Source organism: Staurois parvus, unplaced genomic scaffold (assembly GCF_062004578.1).
Source record: "Staurois parvus isolate SC_StPar_1 unplaced genomic scaffold, SC_StPar_1.0 ptg000347l, whole genome shotgun sequence".
In the NCBI taxonomy this organism is placed as follows: Eukaryota; Metazoa; Chordata; class Amphibia; order Anura; family Ranidae; genus Staurois; species Staurois parvus.
This window is the reverse complement of record NW_028318143.1, coordinates 8106998-8119099: the sequence shown is the minus strand read 5'-3', so window position 1 is coordinate 8119099 and position 12102 is coordinate 8106998. Positions and strand designations below refer to the sequence as shown.

At 42.5% G+C, this 12102-nt stretch overlaps 1 long non-coding RNA gene across 1 annotated transcript in view; it reads left to right on the top strand.

Moving 5' to 3' along the window:
* The window catches only part of LOC149456834 (uncharacterized), an 88487-nt gene extending 83256 nt beyond the window's left edge, over positions 1 to 5231 (top strand). The window contains exon 2 of the long non-coding RNA XR_016313797.1: positions 4961 to 5231. This is a non-coding gene — a long non-coding RNA (uncharacterized LOC149456834). The remainder of the gene's footprint in view (positions 1 to 4960) is intronic.
* Positions 5232 to 12102: the final 6871 nt, after the last annotated feature.

Here is a 12102-nt window from a genome sequence, read left to right as displayed (position 1 = left end):
AGCAGATTGGTCTAGCAGGAACAGTCCTCCATGCTGATTACAAGTAATGCTACTATTATCATGTGCAAACTCTTGCATATGGTCCCTTATCATCCCCTCCAACAGTTTACAAACTATTGATGTTAGACTGACTGGCCTGTAGTTTTCATGAATATATAATTTTAAAGCCCTTATTTAAATATTGGTACCACGTTTGCTTTTCTCCAGTCAGCTGGTACCATTCCATTCTTTAAACTGTCTGTAAAAATTAGGAATAACGGTCTGGCAATAACCTTGATAATTTCTCTAAGGACTCTTGGGTGTAAGCCATTCGGTCCAGGTGATTTATTTAAGTTTTTCAAGTCTTTTATGGACATTAGCTTCTGTTAGCCACAAGGGTGCATTTATGTTACTACCAATACAGCCTAGATTACTTTTCCTTTGTAAAAACTGAGGAGAAGAATGCATTAAGTACAGTCCCTCTCTCCTTGTCATTTGTAACCAGCTTCCCCTACTCATCTGTTATGGGGCCAATATACTCTGACCTCACTTTCTTACTGTTAATATATTTTAAAAATGTATTGGGATTTGTTTTTTGCTCTCCTCCACTATGTGTCTCTTGCGTTTTATTATTGTATTCCTTGTAGTGTTGGAATGCTGACCATGACCCCTCAACCCTATATTTATTAAAGGCCTTTTTTTTCTTTTATAGCAATAGCCCCTTAGGAGTTGCTGGGTTTTGTGTCCCCCTATAGTCCTGCACAGCCAGGCAACTGACATTTTCTTGCACACTTGTGACATTAAACAGTCCTTGAGCTTGTATTTTGTAGTTGTATTAAGGGGTATTGAACTTGGATGAGGTTGAGGGGTGTATGGGATGCCCAAGTAAATTGTAAACATGAGAACAAACTCCTTAGCAACTATGTACAAGTCCATAGACAAAATTATTATTATTATTATAATTATTCAGGATTTATATAGCGCCAACAGTTTGCTCAGCGCTTTAGACAAAAAGCCTCTTCGTGAAGTGCTCTCCAGCCTTTAGCAAAGCAGCCCCAGCTGAAGAGCTAGTTGGCTTGGCCATCTGACTGCCCTCTCCCCTTATCTGGCCCAGGGGGTGTACGATTGCTCATTTAGTCCTCTCCTGTGAGCTTAATGGGTTGGTGGCTGCCTTTAGACCTTATGCTGGTTTGGCTCCTTCCCTGATCCACAGGTGGTCCTCTCTCAGGGGACAATGAGGCTGAGACATCCTCCTTTCCAGCTTCTGCCTGCAGGTAGGCCCCCTTGCTGGCTTCACACTCCAGCATTCTCACTCCATCTTCCATCCGATACTGACTCACTCATCCCAGGTTCACCCATACTTAAGGGCTGTCCTGACCCCATGCCAAGCATCCTGCTTGGGGATTGGCCAGAGCCCCCTGAGTATGCAGATCAGCCCCTCCTCACCCCCATCCACTGCCTTCTAGAAACTTCTCAAGCTTCTAGAGTAAGGGGAGGTATCAGGGAACTGACCTGCAGAGCCTTCAGCCCTGATCTCAAGTTACTTGGCTGACTCATACCAGGCTGATATCCAGCCTCAAACTAAAAAAAAACCTAGCTAGCTCCGCCTGGCTAACTAGAGTTACTATGTTAGAGTTTAGCAATCCAGGCTTAACCTTAGCTCTTTTATATTTGTTGCCCATTGGAATACACAGGATGATACCTTTATTTAATATGTTCCTAAAGCACTCCCATTTTTTCTCAGTGTTCAATGTTTCTAGGATTTGATCCCATTTATTGTTTTATATTGAGCGCACTTTAGAAAAGTTGTCTCACTTGAAATTCAGTGTTTTTGTATTACCCTCGTGCCTCCTTTTACTATGGTTTACTTTGAATGTGATTACCCTGTGATCGTTGCTACCCAAGCTGCCCTCTGTTTCCACCTCTGCAACCAGATCTGTGTTATTTGGAATAAGTAGATCTAGCAATGTGTTCTTTCTAGTTGGGGCATCCACCACTTGACACATAATATTGTCCAGCAAGACATTTATGAAATGAAGAGCCTTAAATGAGTGAGCAGTTCTTTCTGCTTCTGCGATGTGTAAGCCACAGTGGCCATGTCAAGGCACGCCAATGTACTGCTTCCTAACTCTCTAATTTTGAGAGTTTGCCACATTGGAGTACATACAGCAGTGGATAGATTAATGGCAGGTTTGCCTGGAGCCCAGCCCTCCTTAAAGGTACAAGGATGCAGGGGACACACAGCAAGGGTACAATGGCAGCTGAAGGCATCCAGTGTGTCCCCAATTTTTCTGCTGGGGATAGATCAGATCAGTTTGCCGTTGTCTTTGTTGGGTACTACTATTACTCAGATATACAGCCACAAGTGTTTGCCTTTGAAAATATTCCACCTTGACCAAATATATGTGAATACTTAGCAGGAGAGTCTGCAGCAACCTTTACCCTCTCCAAGTACTGGCAGAGAAGGTCTGAGAAAAAGCCTTCTCAGTAGATTATGTGCATGTGTATGAGAATCCTTAGCATATGCCTTCACAATCTATATGTCTGCTAGGTGAATCCCTTTGTAAACAAACGTGGCTTAATCCTCTAATGCTATATTAAAAGGTTGCCAGTCACTGGAGTAACTGTGCTAAAAGAGGTCACATTACCTTCAGAAATGGAGACATTTTGGTTGACATGTCTCTGATGACCTGCCAGCCATCTACGTCTATTCCTAAAACATGTAAAACCTTCTGTCTGTAAGAAGGTAATGCTGTAATTCCCGACATTTTAGTGAAGGGCTTTCCTGCTCCTTTTGGCTCTCATTACTCCCAAAGCTCTATTATCTAGAAGCCATGGTGTCGTTATCTTGTATTGATGAGCACCAAACATGGCTAAAGACATTAGAGGTCATTGGGCAATACAGCATTATAAAACCTCCCAATGATATTTTATAACAAGATCAAAACTAGGTAGGGTTATCCAACTGTGAATGGTCTGTACAGGCGGAAAGGGGTAAGTGAGGCAAGACACTTCCGGTACTGGCTCATTATGGCTTAAACAATAGCGCTTGACTAAAAATATCCCATGAAGCCTATCGCTATGCCTCCCGAGATCATTTGGCCAGATATGTCTAATGCTGTGAGGTAGCACCCACACACATGAGAATTGTAGCTTAATCCACCTGAAATAGGCTTGATTGGGTAACCATTATGTCATATATAAAAGTAACATAAGATGCCTGGAAAAGCAACTGGAAAAATGACTCTGGCTGTATCTGTGCTTTAAAACCAATGATCTGGATGCACACATGGCCATAAGGGCATAAGAAAATCATTTGCATGGCTCTTTGCTTGCCATTATTAGAATGATCTGCATGAGCCTGTTGCTTGCCACTAACCAGCCCCTTTACTATTCGTCCTACTAACAGCAACAATAGAGAAATTTTCACTGACTCTGACAATGATGCACTATTTCTTCCACTGAGACCAATGATGGGGCACTATTCCTTCCACTGACACCAATAATGTTGCACTCTTACTTACATTAAAAAAAACAATAGGGCACTATCACTTTCACTGACACGAACAATGGTGCACTATTCCTCCCACTGACACCATTGAGGGTGCACTATTCCTTCCACTGACACCAACAATGGTGCACTATTCCTTCCACTGGCACCAACAATGGTGCATTATTCCTTCCACTGGCACCAACAATGGTGCCCTATTCCTTCCACTGGCACCAACGATGGGAAACTATTGCTTCCACTGACACCAATGATGGGGAACTATTCCTTCAACTGACACAAACGATGGTGCACTATTCCTTCCATTGACACCAACGATGGTGCACTATTCCTTCCATTGACACCAACGATGGTGCACTATTCCTTTAACTGGCACTAATAATGGTGCACTATTCCTTCCATTAACACCAACGATGGTGCACTATTCCTTCCATTAACACCAATAGGGCACTATCACTTTCACTGACACAAACAATGATGCACTATTCCTCCCACTGACACCAACCATGGCACACTATTCTTTCCATTAACACCAACGATGGTGCACTATTCCTTCCATTAACACCAACGATGGTGCACTATTCCTTCCATTAACACCAACGATGGTGCACTATTCCTTCCATTAACACCAATGATGGCGCACTATTCCTTCCATTAACACCAACGATGGTGCACTATTCCTTCCATTAACACCAATGATGGTGCACTATTCCTTCCATTAACACCAATAGGGCACTATCACTTTCACTGACACAAACAATGATGCACTATTCCTCCCACTGACACCAACCATGGTGCACTATTCCTTCTATTAACACCAATGATGGTGCACTATTCCTTCCCCTGGCACCAACGATGGGGCACAATTACCTTCATTGACACAAATGATGGGGCACTATTACTTATATTAACACCAACAATTGGATAGTATTACTTGCGCTGACACCAACGATGGGGCATTACTGCTCTTCCCACTGACCACAGGCACAAGGTCTTTTTCCACTTCAACTGACCATAGTCTGGCCCACCAAAAATTTTAGGAACAGTGAATTGGCCCTGTCAGCACCATTCAGCTTAAATCAAGCTTGAAAAATTCGAAGAAACTGAGTGGAAAAATTGGCATCTAAACAGTGACTGCATCCTATCAGATGCTTCCTCTGTTCAGGTGTTCAAGCAGCCACTGGCATCACAGCTCCCGAATACAATAGCCAACGACAGAGATTCCTCTATCCATGCTATGAAATCTACATGTGGCTACAATCACACCTTTAAAAGGCATCTATGTTCAAAAGAAAAAAATCATATATTCATTTCCAGTATTTCAATTATTTCTAGTCTTTTTCTATTGATATGAACCATCTTGAAGTCTGTAAACTCACTTTGAGAAGATCCCCACACATTTACTCCCTGAATTCTGTTACACGTAGTCACTATGCCCCGTGAGTAGTCACTGCTGTGTCACACATTTCACAGAGCCTGCCGTTTGAACTACAGACGCACTGGGAGGAGGCGTTTCAGGAGGTGGAGTCAGTACAGGAATCACTGCTTGCAGGCAGCAAGGTACCATGGGATATGTAGTCCTTAGAAACGGAAAGCAGAGGAGAAGTTGCAAAGCCTACAGGGAATCATCCACAACATCAAAGAAGGTTTTTCAAGTAAGTTTATATTGGATTGACAGAAATAACTGTTGTTTGTGTTGGTATTACAATGCTGATGTTATAAAATAAAAATGTGTATGATGTGACCATAGATTTCCTTTAATTGCGGTGCATTAAAAAATCCCCGATGAGGTCATCCTGGACAAAACATATTATCCAGAACTTAAAGTAGTATTAAACCCAAAACGGAAATGGAATATATTGCAGCGTACCAATTCTTAGATGTGGTGGCTGCACTAGTTTCCTATTTTTAGTATTTTTTTCACCTCTGTTTTCACCTGGTAATCTGGCCAGTAACACACCTCCTGTATTAGAGTATCCCCACTCTGGATGAAAGAGCATAGGGGGCACCTCCGGACAGCAGGATTGTCAGTCTGGGGGCAGGGAGGTGTTAGATGTACTAGTAGATTTAAACACACTAACAAACTGAAGCTAAACTTCAGCTCACACTTTATAAGCAGTTACAGCAAACAGTATTTTGTCCTTTCGGAATAAAGATTTTACATAAATAAAAGCTGTTCATTGTAAGCACTGTTGCCAGTGTTAAATTGTTTGTATCATCTCTGTAACTGGTACAAGAGCTTGTTTTTTTGCAAAACAACAGACCTACTGGCCAGATCACCAGATGCAAATAGGAGAAAGAAAGCCTAAAAAAGAAAACCAATGCAGCCATCACATCTAAGAATTGGTAAGCTGCGATACAATACATGTTTGCTTTTGGATTTAATACTGCTTTCATTTGCTACTTTGTTTCTACTAATAAACTATTATACACTATATTGAGCAATGTCATTGTCTTTGCCTGTAGTTCCGTAGTATCGTTGGAAGTGACAAGTAGGAATCCCAGAATCATGGTGTTCATGGATTGACATTTTAGTTTGATTCTGTAAATTCTTAAAGTAGATCTCAGCCCTCAATGGATGACATTTATTTTTCTAGAGCACCACGTCATAAGAAATAGCCATTTTTTTCCAATTAGGTTATGGGAAATTCACCTCCGCCTAGATTATGTCACATCTTTAAACCCAATAAAACCTTTAAACAAGAAAAACATCCAGTTTCATGGCAACTGTTTTCTTGCTGCTGAAGACTGGAGAGCGTAGGACCAGCACTATGTCCACTGACAGATGGGACAGGACAAGTAATAGAGAAGGGATCAGACCCTGAGTGACTGCTGGTAATAATAAACTACTGTAACTCTTATCTATGTCTAGCTGCAGGCAATTTCTGTAAGTCCGGATTCCCAAGATCCACGTTTAGTCCATGTGACTGACTCTGTGGAATGCCTGACAGCTTCCAACCCATCACCTACTGTCGCCTTCCCAGACGGAGGTGACTGGAGTAAGGACTGCTTAGTCAGTACGGTTCCCATGCTGAGCATGCAGGACACAAGGCCACTTCCCAAATCTGTTTTTTCAGCGTTACTTTATGAATAAAGTTAGAATGGAGAAAGACACTAATCATCCAGCGGGAATGGGACTGCGGTCTCTATTGTTCCTCCTGGAAACCCCCTGTGTCTAGTCTTACTATTAAAGGGGGTTTTACAGTACCTGTAGAGTCATCCCGATGCTGGGATTAATAACTTCTGATAATTGGCGTGGTAGTTTCTGACATAAGAGCGTTGGTGCGAAATCCTGCAGCATGTGAAATATAGGAGATTGTCATAACTAATATGTATTTCCCACAGAAGCTACATTTGAAGACAAATTAGGACCTTACATTTGTTACATGTCCTCATTCGTAAAGCATTATTTAAAAAAAAAAAACACATACGAATTGCAGTTTACCTTTTTTAGATGTTCTATTCTGGACCTTCCAGCAAGGTAAAATTCTACATAGTTCTCTTGTTATAGTTCATAGTTACATAGGTAATCTGGTTGTAAAAAGACGCTAGTTCATCCAGTTCAGACAAAAAAAAAAACACACCACTGCTGGCTTCATTACCAAACTCAGCTCGAAAATGCTGATTTACTTCACTCCATGGGGCGAGACTGAAGCCCTGTCTGGTACATCTGTGTTGGGTCCCTGTCTGGTACATCTGTGTTGGGTCCCTGTCTGGTACATCTGTGTTGGGTCCCTTGGTGGGTCCTCTGGTAGTAGCGCATCTCCATCTTTCTAACCCTGCCTGGGGGAGTGTTGTGTGAGAGTGTATCCCTCCCTGCCCCCCCTTTTTTTTTCCTTTCCCCCCATCTTTCCCTTTGCTTCTTCTCTTTCTCAACCTTCCTCTTTTCTGCTCTATTTCCTTATCCTTTCACTCTGGAGTTCATCTTACTGGCTCCTCCAGTTCCCTTTTTTTTTTTACTCTTGGGTTTGATCCCGTTGTACTGAATAATTATTACTTCACTTCACCATGTTGGCTGGTACATGGCTTGCTGCCTGGAGCGGTAGATGAGTCTTGGTTTCTGCTCCTCGATCCAGAGATATGGTCACTTTTGAGAGGTTTCCTGAAAACAGTTTAATTTGTACCCCTATGGTTCAGCAGGGGCTAGTGTTTTTCTATGTATACTGCTCAAAAAAATTTGAAGGAACACTTTTAATCAGAGTATAGTATCAAGTCAATGAAACTCCTGGGATATTGATCTGGTCAGTTAAGTAGCAGAGGGGGTTGTTAATCAGTTTCAGCTGCTTTGGTGTTAATGAAATTAACAACAGGTGCACTAGATGGGCAATAGTGAGGTGACCCCCAGAACAGGAATGGTTTTAAAGGTGGAGGCCACTGACATTTTTTTCCTACTCATCTTTTCTGACTGTTTTTCACTAGTTTTGCATTTGGCTAGGGTCAGTGTAACTACTGGTAGCATGAGGCCATACCTGGACAATACAGAGGTTGCATAGGCAGTCCAACTCCTCCAGGATGGTACATCAATTTGTGCCATTGCCAGAAGGTTTGTTGTGTCTCCCAGCACAGTTTCAAGAGCATGGAGGAGATTCCAGAAGACAGGAAGTTACTCTAGGAGAGCTGGACAGGGCCGTAGAAGGTCCTTAACCCATCAGCAGGACCAGTATCTGCTCCTTTATGCAAGGAGGAACAGGATGAGCACTGCCAGAGCCCTACAAAATGACCTCCAGCAGGCCACTGGTGTGAATATCTCTGACCAAACAATCAGAAACAGACTTCATGAGGGTGGCCTGAGGGCCCGACGTGCTCTAGTGGGCCCTTTGCTCACTGCCCAGCACCATAGAGCTTGATTGGCATTTGCCATTGAACACCAGAATTGTCAAGTCCACCACTGGCACCCTGTGCTTTTCACAGATGAGAGCAGGCTCACCCTGAGCACATGTGACAGACGTGAAAGGGAGCTGGAGAAGCAGAGGAGAACATTCTGCTGCCTGTAACATGGTTCAGCATTACCGTTTTGGTGGTGGGTCAGTGATGGTCTGGGGAGGCATATCCATGGAGGGACGCACAGATCCCCGAAGGCTAGACAATGGCACCCTGACTGCCATTAGGTATTGGGATGAAATCCTTAGACCCATTGTCAGACCCTATGCTGGAGCAGTGGGTCCTGGGTTTCATCTGGTGCACGACAATGTCTGTCCTCATGTGGCAAGAGTATGCAGGCAGTTCCTGGAGGATGAAAGAATTGATACCATTGAATGTCCCTCACGCTCGCCTGACCTAAATCCAATAGAACACTTCTGGGATATCATGTTTCAGTCCATCCGACACCACCAGGTTGCACTTCAGACTGTCCTATGAGCTAAGTTGTGCCCTGGTCCAGATCTGGGAGGAAATCACACACCATCCGCCGTCAGACATGCATACAAGCACGTGGGGGCCATACAAACTACTGAGTACCATTTTGAGTTGCTGCAATGAAATTTCAGCAAAATAGACTAGCCTGCTGCATAATTTTTTCACTTTAATTTTCGGGGTGTCTTTGAATTCAGTCCTCTGTAGGTCAATCATTTTCATTTCCATCAAACAATGGGGCATCCTTACGTTCCTAACACATTATCCAGTCCATATCAGTACAGATATCCAACATGATATTTTTCCCCATTGATATGTGTTTTCAAATCGTTCCTTTAATTTTCTTGAGCAGTGTATATATGTATGTTTGATGCTTCATAAGTGTCTTAGAGACAAATTTTCCTATGTTATGTTACCATACGGTTGTCTCAAGCATCGTTTACTTATTGCACCTGTATCTGTCTATGGTTATCTGACGCAATTTTCTTTGTACTGTGTTAATTTTCAATAAAACTTCTTACAGAAAAAAAAGCACACCACACACAGAAATAGAAAACCTCCATATACACTGTCCATTCCTACAGCAGATCCAGAGGAAAGCAAAATAAAAACCCAATAAAGCATGATCCAATTTGCTCCAGCAGGGGATACAATTTCTATCCTGATCCCTCAAGAGGCAATAGGATATTCCCTGGATCAACTTTACCTATAATTATTAGTATACAGTTATATTCTGTGTATCTAGGAAAGAATCCAGGCCCTTTTTAAAACAATCTACTGTGCTGACCAGAACCAACTCTTGAGGGAATCTATTCCAGATTTTCACAGCTCTTACTGTGAAGAAGCCTTTCTGTATTTGGAGATTGAATCTCTTTTCCTCCAGGCAGGTTTCATTATTTCATTATCAATTGTAACTAGATTTGAACACTGTTTGTCCTAACAAAGGGTTAAAGCAGAGGTCTCCAAACTGTGGCCCTGGGGGCACTATATTCCCACTGACAGTAATGATAGCGTACAATTCCTTCCATTGAAACCAACAATGGGGCACAATTTTTACCACTAACACCAACAACGGGGCACTATTCTTCCCACTGACACCAAAAGATGTGGCACAATTCCTTCTGCTGACACCAACTATGGGCCACTATTCCTCCCACTGACACCAACAATGAGGCACTATTCCTCCCACTGACACCAATGATGGGGCACTATTCCTTCCACTGACACCAACAATGAGGCACTATTTCTTCCACTGACACCAATGATGGGGCACAATTCCTACCACTGACACCAAAGATAGGGTATTGTTAACTCCCACTGGACACAAGGACATGTTCTACTTCCACTGACCACAGTCCAGCCCCCCTAAAGTCTGGGGGACAGTGAGGACTGGCCCTTTGTTTAGAAAGTTTGGAGATCCCTAGGTTGAAGGTTTAGGGGCTAGGCTTATTGCTTTGTATATTAATGAGGACAGACTTGGGACATGCTCACTCTGACATTGTTTGAAAAACCTTGCAGTCAGCCATGACCTCATCCTGAAAAACACCTGAAAGGTAAGTGATATTGAAAAAAAAAAAAATTAGGCATGCTGTGTGAATGGAAACACAAACATATAGTAAGGTTTTCTCAACAGTGGAAATATGGTTTAAAGCGTTTGTAGGGCTATTTTTCTTTTGTTTTAGCATAAATAGAACCTCTGTCAAATTTTTACTGCTCTCTTAGGCTTCATTATGCCTCATTCAAATTTTAATGTACATGTTGGAACATACTAGAATATATGTGTCATCAAATGCAATGTTATAGATAGAGCCTGTTTTAGTATAGTATAGTGAATGTCAAGCCTGAGTACCATTTTGAAGCTCCAGGGAGGATTATTTCAGATGATTAATTCTCAGCAACCTAACATTAAAGTGGAAGAAAAGGCTAACTAAAGCTATTCTTAAAAATGCTCCCCCTTCTCCCTATCCTGCCTATCCCATATAAAAAAGAACTGTGTACTTACCTCTTTTTAATCCACTCTGGTCCGATCACATGATCTTGCAGCTCTAGCTTCCCTGTATCAGTGAGTGGCTGCTGCAGGGGAAAGGAGAGAGAACCAACATTGGCTGGGACGTGGGAGCCTATTGGTGATGTCACAGCTTCCAGAATCCACAGCCATTATTGAGTACTCCCGTACATGGAGCTGCAGAATTGCGTGACCAGAGTGGATTGAAATTTGGTAAGTACAAAGATTTTTTTTATACACACTAGGCAGGATGGATAGAAGGAAGGGGGAGAAAACATTTTTAAGAACCTTTTTAACCTGGAGAAACCCTGGAAATATTTTCAAGTCTTGGGGAACACCTGCCAAAAATTAAATATACCTACAGTTTTCAGCACAATAGCATATTTCCTAGCATATTTGATAACCTGGGAAGATTTTACACCCTCCTTCTCTGTACAATAGGAGTTTTAGTACTAATTTTGAAAATAAATGAATAATAATAACATAAAAAAAATGCAGACTTTAAAAATCGTAGTGTCCCCTAACATTAGTGATCAGTGAATAGAAGTGATAGAAGTGCCCCCTTGTGTTGGTGGTCAGTGCAGAAGTTCAACGTTGTGTTGGTGATCAATGTAGGTGGTGGATGTAGAAGTGCCCCCTTGTATTGATGGTCAGTGTAGAAGTGCCTCTTTGTGTTGGTGATCAGTGTGGAAGTACCCCTTTGTATTGGTGGTCAGTGTAGAAATACCCCCTTGTATTGATGGTCAGTGTAGAAGTGCCCCCTTGTATTGGTGATCAGTGTAGAAGTTCCCCCTTGTATTGGTGGGCAGTGTAGAAGTTCCCCCTTGTATTGGTGATCAGTGTAGAAGTTCTCCCTTGTGTTGGTGGGCAGTGTAGAAGTTCCCCCTTGTATTGGTAAGTGTAAAAGTGCCCCCCTGTATTTGTGATCAGTGTAGAAGTTTCTCCTTGTTTTGGTGACCTGTGTAGAAGTGCCCCCTTGTATTGGTGGTCAGTATAGAAGTTCCCCCTTGTATTGGTGGTAAGTGTAGAAGTGCCCCTCATATTGGCAGTCAGTGTAGAAGTGCCCCCCATATTGGCGGTCAGAGTACAAGTGCCCTCCTTTATTGGTGGTCAGTGTAGAGGTTCCCCCTTGTATTGGTGGTCAGTGTAGAATTGCCCCCTTGTATTGGTGGTCAGTGTAGAATTGCCCCCTTGTATTGGTGGTCAGTGTAGAAGTTCCCCCTTGTATTGGTGGTCAGTGTAGAAGTTCCCCCTTGTA